The sequence below is a fragment of the Miscanthus floridulus genome, chromosome 7, assembly GCF_019320115.1.
Source record: "Miscanthus floridulus cultivar M001 chromosome 7, ASM1932011v1, whole genome shotgun sequence".
Classification (NCBI taxonomy): domain Eukaryota; kingdom Viridiplantae; phylum Streptophyta; class Magnoliopsida; order Poales; family Poaceae; genus Miscanthus; species Miscanthus floridulus.
In genome coordinates, this window is record NC_089586.1 from 17,970,764 (window position 1) to 17,980,126 (window position 9,363).

Sequence of the window (9,363 nt, forward strand, 5' to 3'; positions counted from 1 at the left end):
TGAGGTTGAGTGTCTGGCTTCTTGGAAGTGGTTCTTAGAAAAACTAAAAGAAGACCTTGGAATAGAGAACAATACACCTTGGACCATCATGAATGATAAACAGAAAGGTTTAATATCTAGTTTATAGCAAACTTTTCTTGACTCAGAACACAGGTTCTGTGTTAGGCACCTCTACTCCAACTTTCAAGGTCAGTTCAAAGGGGAAAACCTAAAGAATTAGCTTTGGGCCTGTGCAAGGGCAAGTACAGTGCCAAGATGGAACCAAGAGATGTACAAAATGAAACTACTCAACAAAGATGCCCATGCTTGGTTAGAGAAAATGGCCCCAAACACTTGGGTAAGGGCATTTTTCAGTGAGTACCCAAAATGTGATATTCTACTCAACAATACCTGTGAAGTGTTTAACAGGTACATATTAGATGCTAGAGAACTTCCCATCTTGAGCATGCTGCAAAGGATCAAGGGACAGCTCATGAGCAGGCACTACAACAAACAGAAAGAAGTAACCATGCATTGTAGTCACTGTGGAGAACCTGAGCACAACTCAGCCACTTGTGCTAGAAAGAAAGTAGGAGAACTAGCAGTGAAGAAGTCAAAGAAAGCTACCCCTACTACAGTTGAGCCAGATCAACAACCAAGTGAACAACCTGCCACTATCCAAGTTTGTGCACAGCCAACCCGAAGCAAAAATGTATCATTATATGAAACTCATCTGTCATGTTTTTCAGGAGGTGAACCTGTAGGAAAGTGAAACACAACCACTTATGTCAACTTTAGAGAATCCAATGGTGTCCCAGTTGTTTGATGAGGCAACACCTTCTTCCCAACAGCTTTCACTTTTTTCCCTTTGTAAGACTACTAATTGGATCCCATTTGTGCAAACTATTAGGCAAACTATAGTGAGACAACCTATTCTAGATTCTACCTACATCAGCTCCAACCTCTCACCAGCAAGACACATGCCACTTATAACAGCATCCAAGATTGTGAGGGCTAGTAGGGTAACTACAGAGAAGAAGAAGGGAGCCAAGTCGAAGAAAGGGACAATTGCAGAGAAGTGAAGATAGTGTACTGTCATACTTTTGTACATGACAAATAGTTGGCTTTTGTGAAGTAGCTATAATTTTCTTTTGTCCAGCAGCAAGGCTGCCTTTTGTCAAGCAGCAATGGCTGCCTTTTGTGTAGTGATCATAGTGGACCAAATAGGTCATATGCAAACAATCTAGTTGCAGTTTCATGGTCATAGAAGGAATGGCCTAAACTATGTTAGTTGATTGCAGTGACTGCAGACATGTTCCGGTTAATGTTATGTTCATCTGGTATGTTCCAGTTAATGGTATTTTCATCTGTCATTCAATCAGCTTGTGTCAATTGGATGAGGGAATTGCATTTACTTCATTCTCTTGCAAAAACAGAAAGTAAAACAACCTTGCATTCACAGAAATTGCAACAAAACTCAAATTGGCTGAACATTACTCTTAGCTGCACATAAAACATAGGTTTTACATACACTTCAACTCATGATTAACATGATGAATAAGGTGACACTTTTACTTGACTAACATGATTACTACACCCACAACAACAAACACAGCAACAACTACAAGGCACACTGCTGTTATTTTTCCTATGTCTATCAACTTCTATAGCTTCTCATCTACTCTATCAGCTCCATTCTTCAGAGACACAACATCATCAAGCAAAGGTACCAATTTAGTCTTGTTTGCTTCAACTAGTCCCTCAAGCCATTCAATTGCAATCCTGATTTGCTCAACTTCAGGCAAGGATTCCTCAGGCCTAATGATGGCCACAGTAGTCCCAGTCTGATGTAGACTAGGCCTAATGATAGCGTCGATTGGTGGAGACTCGATATTCATGATCTAGGCTTCGAACCAAGATTGATTCGGACCCCCGCAACCATTACACCACTGCTCCGTTGGTTATCAACCACGCGAACGCGATTGACCTCGCCGAGAAGGCTTTCCTGCAAGCGAATTGAGAACACGAGCAAGAACGGGATGAACGCAATCTGAAATTGCAAATAAATATGAGGCTTATGAAATCAAGAAGGAGTTCAAGTCTTTATTCGAAAGGACTAATCACCACAGGCGAACAAGATCAAGAACTGGGGCCCTGGTTCATAGCAAGCGGCCTTGGTGGCGATAGTTGCAGCAAAACGACGTCTGTTTCACGAGGAAATCAAGAACTAAACAAAACCCCCAAACCCTAAGGAGAGCGACGGCTGGTATTTATAGAGTCTTGGGCGTCACCCCCCTGGACACAGCCCCTAATGGGCCCAAACACGATACACGGTCCAACGGACCAAAAGACGGTGTCGCAGCACCCTGATAGATTCTAGATGCTGACTTGTTTCAATGATTCCCATTGATTACGAAGGCCTTTTGACATGAAACCAATTGGGTTGGTTTCCTTATCCAATTAGCTTTCCATCCATATGTGGATCGTCAAAAACGGAGTCCGGATGCGTCTTGGGTGACCTGTTTAAGGCAGACGTCCTGGAGCCTGAACCGGACTCGAACTTGAGTTGGACTCCAGACTCGAACTTGAGTTGGACTCGGCTTCCACCACGAAAAAGATGAATTGGACGCCCATGCTGGACCTCCTCCTCTACTTGGCTTATATGCGATGAAGTAGTGATGTCCTCATCATCCTCCCTTTCTTGAATTGAAGTCATCCTCGACTGAAGTAGATCGTCTCCTCCATTGGATGACAGCAACGATGGTTCTGGAAGAAGACGTTCATCTTGGCACCCCATCCTTCGCAAAGGTGACTGCATGGTGGCTTCCCTGTTGGGAATTCATCCTCCTTCTCCTGTAAAAGGTTAGTACCAATAAGAGGCATAGCACTAGGAGTAGGACCACGTGGACATATCGGTGATGTACAAGTTAGAGCATAACATGGTTCATCATGATCAACAAGAACAGATTTAAGAGCAAATAAAACTTCTTTCATGTTACTTGATGGTTCATTTGTTGGTTTGCTAAAGTCTTTATCATGGCCTTTCATTTTCTTTTCAGCAAGTTCCTTTTCATATTGCACAATTTCAGCAGGTGATAAAGGAAGTAAAGCAATGGTCTTTCCTTTAAACATAAAAGTATATCTATTTTGCCTACCATGATGTACAACATTATTATCATATTGCCAAGGGCAGCCTAACAAAAGTGAACAAGCTTGCATAGGCACGACATCAAAATCAGCATAATCATGGTATGACCCGATAGAAAATTGCACACGAGCAGATTGTGTTACCTTTGCCTTACCACTATTGTTGAACCACTGAACATGGTATGAATGTGGAAGAGCACGTGTAGATAAACCAAGAGTCTTAACAAGCTCAGAACTTACTAAATTATTATTGCTCCCTCCATCAAATATAGCACGAACACGGAAATTATTGACAATGAGGAACATTTGAAACAAATTATGGCGTTGTAGCTTGTCTACTGGCTCAACTTGTGTACTCAAAATACGCTGAACAAGGATTGATTTGTAGTCTTTAGTGCATGCCACACTATCAATTACCTCATCAGGATCTTCAGCACTATCCGCAAATTTATCTGCATAAAGATCAGTTGCAAGTGCAAATTCATTCTCTTCATCACTAGCACTAGCATACCCACCATCATCAGTAGCAATATATGCGTGTTTGCTGGGGCATTCTTTAGCAATATGTCCCATGCCCTTGCAGCGGTGGCACACAACTTTAGAAGAGCTGCTAGAGGAAGGTGTAGCAGATCCACTGGAAGAAGGTGTGATAGGAGAATTCTTCTTTATAGGCGCTGGTGGTGTCTGCACATTAGAAAATTTACTCACCTCAGTTGGACGTGAAGGAACGGATGGAGTCGCGGATGGAGTCATGGATCGCCTAGGTTGTCGTCCCTGTACTTCTCTTTCAGCTTTAATAGCATAATGATATAATTGGGAAAATCTAGTCCATTCTTTATAGTCAAGAACATCCTGTATTTCACAACGTAAACCTCCAAAAAATCTAGAACACTTATCCATATCGTCCTCTTGTATGTTACTACGTGCTAGACCAATTAAAAGCTCCTGATAATATTCCTCAACAGTTTTACTACCTTGATTTAAATGTTGCAGTTTTAATCGCAGATCACGCTGATAGTATGGAGGAACAAATCTTGATTTCATTCGTCGTTTAAGTACAGTCCAGGTTTGAGGTATTTGAGCATTAGCATTAGCATTAGCATTATTGCAAATATCATTCCACCAGAAAAGAGCAAAACTAGTAAACTCACTAGTAGCAAGTCTAACTCTATATTCTTCAGGTACTTGATGGGAGCTAAATTTTTTATCTACAGCCATCTCCCAATCTAAATATGCTTCAGGATCAGCAGAACCAGAAAAAGGAGGTATCTTAAACTTGGTTTTAGAGAAAAGATCATTATTACCTTGGTTGTTACCTCCCATACCGCGTCGGTTAAAGTTCAACCAATTACGGTTACGTGCATCCTCAGCACGTCGTTGAGCTTCGGCTTCAGCCTCCGCGTCGCCATCGTCCTCCTCAGAGAGATCATCATCATCATCTTCAGGACGTGGTTCCGGATGTCGTTGTTCAACATCTTCAATCCTCTTGGCCAAATTGGTGATTTGTTGAAGGATCTCATTGAACTTGTCATCAAGAACGGCACGGAGCTCATTCTTAGAAACACAGTCATTGAAATCTATAGGTGCGTCCTCGTTTCCTTGGCCGCTGCCTCTGGCTTTTTCTGACATGGTTAGTAGAAAGAAAACGACAACACAAATAGTATTATCCCTACCAACTACTTAGGTTGTGGACAAGGAAAAATAAGGCACTCAACTCTCAAGCGTCTTACCACGGTCTTACAAGTGTTCTTACCAAAGCAACAGGTGGTGCAATCGGTTGGTGACTGTGATACCGTTGTAGCTTGAGTGTAACAGTTGTAAGGCAAACCTGTACTTGGTTAGAAGAAAGTGGAGCTTAGACAGGCACAATATAGTAGCAAGGAATAACAAAATTCGCAACTGAATAGCAAAGCTGAATAAGTATCCCAAGTACTTGTCTTAGTTGCTGGCCTACTCACGTTCCAAGTACCAAATGTTTCAAGTGATGTGGACAGCAAGAATATGATAAGGAACAAGGTAGAAATCAGCACACGCAAATACAGCTCAAATGGCGCTCTCTATGTGCTCCTCTAGATATTGTTCCACTTTTGCCCCTCTCTTTTTTCTCTATTTTTGGGCTATCGTTGTTTTTTTGGGATTCTTTGACTTTTTCTTTTTATTTTTTTGATATTTTTTCTTCACTTAGGAGCACAAAATAAGTAACCACAGAAAATTTGAGCTTAAACAAGTGAAAGACGTGGCCTATGGAATTTCCAGAAGATGTGCTCAAAATCGATAAAGACCTTGTGACCACGAAAAGAGGATCTTGTGACCACTTTTTGGCCAATCTAAAATTTTTGAACCCTAATAAAGCAGGGGATGGATGGATCCAAAATTTTTTTCTGATCGATTTGCATATATGGAACGTCAAAAACGGAGTTCGTATGCGAAAACTAGACCAGTTTTAAGAACGGACTCCGAATTAGAGGACAAAACGGGAATAATGTGCGCAAAATTGGTCACGACAGCAAGGATTTGATGAAAACGGTGAAGACAAGTGTAACAAATAAGATGGCATGGACTAGGGTTTGATGAATACAAAGGAATCACAGAAATACTTGAAGGTGTTCACGGATTATGATGAAAAATAAAGGGAAAACGCAAACTGGACTTAAAAAAACGATCTAAAACCAGCAACAAGAACTTGACCTAGGGCACAAACTCAACAACGCGAAACAGAGACGAAATTGCACGGCACAATGAGGCTATAGGATAGGGAATATGTGACAATATATATTTTTTTGGCTTTTTGTGGACTGTAGGTAATGCAAAAACAGTAATAATCTAAAGGGGGAAAACAAAGGTATACCTAACGGGCAACAAGGTCTCTGATACCACTTGATGTAGACTAGACCCAATCTTCCAAAAGGTATGATAGCGTCGATTGGTGGAGACTCGACGTTCACGATCTAGGCTTCGAACCAAGATTGATTCGGACCCCCGCAACTGTTACACCACTGCTCCATTGGTTATCAACCACGCGAACGCGATTGACCTCGCCGAGAAGGCTTTCCTGCAAGCGAATCGAGAACACAAGCAAGAACGGAATGAACGCAATCTGAAATTGCAAATAAATATGAGGCTTATGAAATCAAGGAGTTCAAGTCTTTATTCGAAAGGACTAATCGCCACAGGCGAACAAGATCAAGAACTAGGGCCCTGGTTCACAGCAAGCGGCCTTGGCGGCGACAGTTGCAGCAAAATGACGTCTGTTTCACGAGGAAATCAAGAACTAAACAAAACCCCCAAACCCTAAGGAGAGCGACGGCTGGTATTTATAGAGTCTTGGGCGTCACCACCCTGGACGCGGCCCCTAATGGGCCCAAACACGATACATGGTCCAACGGACCAAAAGACGGTGTCGTAGCACCCTGATAGATTCTGGATACTAACTTGTTTCGACGATTCCTGTTGATTACGAAGGCCTTTTGACGTGAAACCAATTGGGTTGGTTTCCTTATCCAATTAGCTTTCCATCCATATGTGGATTGTGGAAAACGGAGTCCAGATGCGTCCTAGGTGACCAGTTTAAGGCAGACTGGTCCTGGAGCCCGAACCGGACTCGAACTTGAGTTGGACTCCGAACTCGAACTTGAGTTGGACTCGGCTTCCACCACGAAAAAGATGAATTGGACGCCCATGCTGGACCTCCTCCCCTACTTGGCTTGTATGCGATGAAGTAGTGATGTCCTCATCACAGTCTTCTCAATATATCCTTTGGCAAACAACATTTTCTCGTACTTGTCGGCAAAGAGATACCATGGGCAAGTTCCAGGCACCTGCAATTGATATAGGAGGGTTCAACCAAATCAAAATGAGGAGAAAGCTACTAGTACAGGAAGAGTTGAACCTTAGGGCTTACATCTCTCTCATGAAGCTGGCACTTGAAGAGATGGCTCTCGGGACCTTAGATCCTAGACCACAAGTGAGCTCCATGATCTCCTCGCCACATTTGGGGCAGGGCATAAGCGGCAGCCCCATGCACTTCTCGAATTTGGGGGCCACAATCCCCTACGCTGATGATGAGCCACCGAATGTCATTGCAGAATGTGTGCCACGAACCAGAGGAAGTGAGTGGCGGGCAGCGGGTGGCGTGTGGCCGGAGACAAGCCAAGAACCTTAACACTCAGAACGAATGGGGAAGACAATGGTTGGAGTTGGGAGTAAGGGACAAAGCGAGCGAGGGGGCTTTTTGCTAAATTGGCACGGGCTCAGCTTCCATAAGCCGTGGTGGCACGGCCACATCGGATTATGCGGCTGGCATGGTTGACTTTGGACCATCCATGCGCCATGGCAAAAGATGAGTGACCTGGATAGCTGCTTTGAAAGTTTGAGGACGCATATGGGAAGGGGCAAAAGTTTGAGGACCCAAGGTGCATTTTACTCTTTAATTTACATGTGTTGGACACCCATCTATCCCCAACATAGATGGATTGAGGTGGGATATATGAGCATCCCAAATGAAGACCTTGATACACGTGAATTTTTTTAACCAAATACACGTGAATTAGGATGGCAACAAACGTACATACAAAAGGTGTAGTGATACTGGAACGAGATCTCCTACACTCACTCGAGTCGACTTGTCTCATGATCTGAACCGTCTATTTCAGATCTAACTGTGACTCAGGAAACTTACCTGTTCTAACAGGCCATCAGCCCATGGACACCGGCGCGAGACTTCCACCAAGCCGCCATCGCAAGGGGCTTTTACATTTTTACCATTATTAAGATTGGCGCTCATCCGATTATCACTCTTAGTTTGGCACTTACAATTTTACCATATGAGAGAACTTTGAGTTCTTAATTTACCACATTTGCGCATGTGGCATGCCACGCCAGCTCGACACGTTGGCGCCCAGTCAGCATAGGCATGCGAAATGTCCTTGCTGCCCCTAACTTGCTCCTCTCTCTCCATCTCTGACAACCAGGTCCTACAGCTCCCTCACACTACTAGGTGGGCCCCACTCATTGGCTTTGTCTTCCACAGATAGCTCGGCCCCATGTTGCTGCCCAACTACCTATTCCGCATGGGCGGCGCCGCCGTGCTGCTGTCCAGTTCCCGCGCCCAGGCCCGGTTCTAGCTCGCCCGTGTGGTGCGCACGCTGACGGGCGCCCAGGACAGCGCGTACCGGTGCGTGTTCCAGGAGGAGGACGGCGAGGGCCACCATGGGATCAACCTGTCCAAGGACCTGATGACCATCACGGGCGACGCGCTCAAGGCCAACATCACGGCCATCGGCCTGCTAGTGCTGCCGACGTCGGAGCAACTCCTGTTCGTGCTGTCCTTCATCGTGTGGCGCGTGTTGAACCGGCACGTGAAGCCATACCTCCCCGACTTCCGCATGGTGTTCGAGCACTTCTGCATCCACGTGGGTAGGCACGCGGTCATCGACGAGCTACAGCGCAGCCTGGGCCTGTCGGACCAGGACGTGGAGGCGTCGCGAATGGCGCTGCACTGGTTTGGCAACACGTCTAGCAGCTCGGTGTGGTATGAGCTGGCGTACATCGAGGCCAAGGGCCGCATGCGCCACGGCAACCATGTGTGGATGATCGGCTTTGGCTCCAGGTTCAAGTGCAACAGCGTGGCGTGGGAGTGCATCGCACCGGCGCGCACCGCCGAGGGACCCTAGGCGAAGAGCATCAGTCGCTACCCCATGGACATCCCTGAGGTGCTCAAGCACTAGCCGATGCCTGATCTGTCTGGTATCGATCCTAAGATCCTTGTGTACATACACGTAGGTAAGGTAATGAAACCGCACCTGATCTGTCATGTCCTGTTCGTTTCCTCTCTCGCAAAGCTCCATCCTCGATAGCTCGGCCTCGGCGATGTGATTGTCCCTGACCGCGGGAGAGCTCAGCCCCGGCAGTGCGGCTGGCCATGGCCACGGGCGAGCCCAGCCGTGGAGGAGCGGGCGGCCATGGCCGTGGGCGAGCTCATCCACCTCCGCTGCTTCATATTCCTTCACCTGTTTGCCTGCATTCTCTTCTCCGATGCCATGGGTGACACTATGTCATGGATGTGGGTCCACTACCTCAGTGACTGGGACCAGGCGGGTTAGTACAGCTAGGGCTCTGTAGTCTTGGGTTTTCTTTATCGGCAGCTATGCGAGGGGTATCATCGGACTTCGTCCATAGTGTCACTTGGTGGATGCGTGTACCTACTTTAGGGATGTGGGCTCATCTACTAGTTGGCCG

The 9,363-nt window shown here is 45.6% G+C and overlaps 1 pseudogene; it reads left to right on the forward strand.

Moving 5' to 3' along the window:
• The first annotated feature begins 8,168 nt into the window (after nt 1–8,168).
• Nucleotides 8,169–8,852, forward strand: LOC136464927 (3-ketoacyl-CoA synthase 6-like; annotated as a pseudogene).
• The last annotated feature ends 511 nt before the right edge of the window (nt 8,853–9,363 follow it).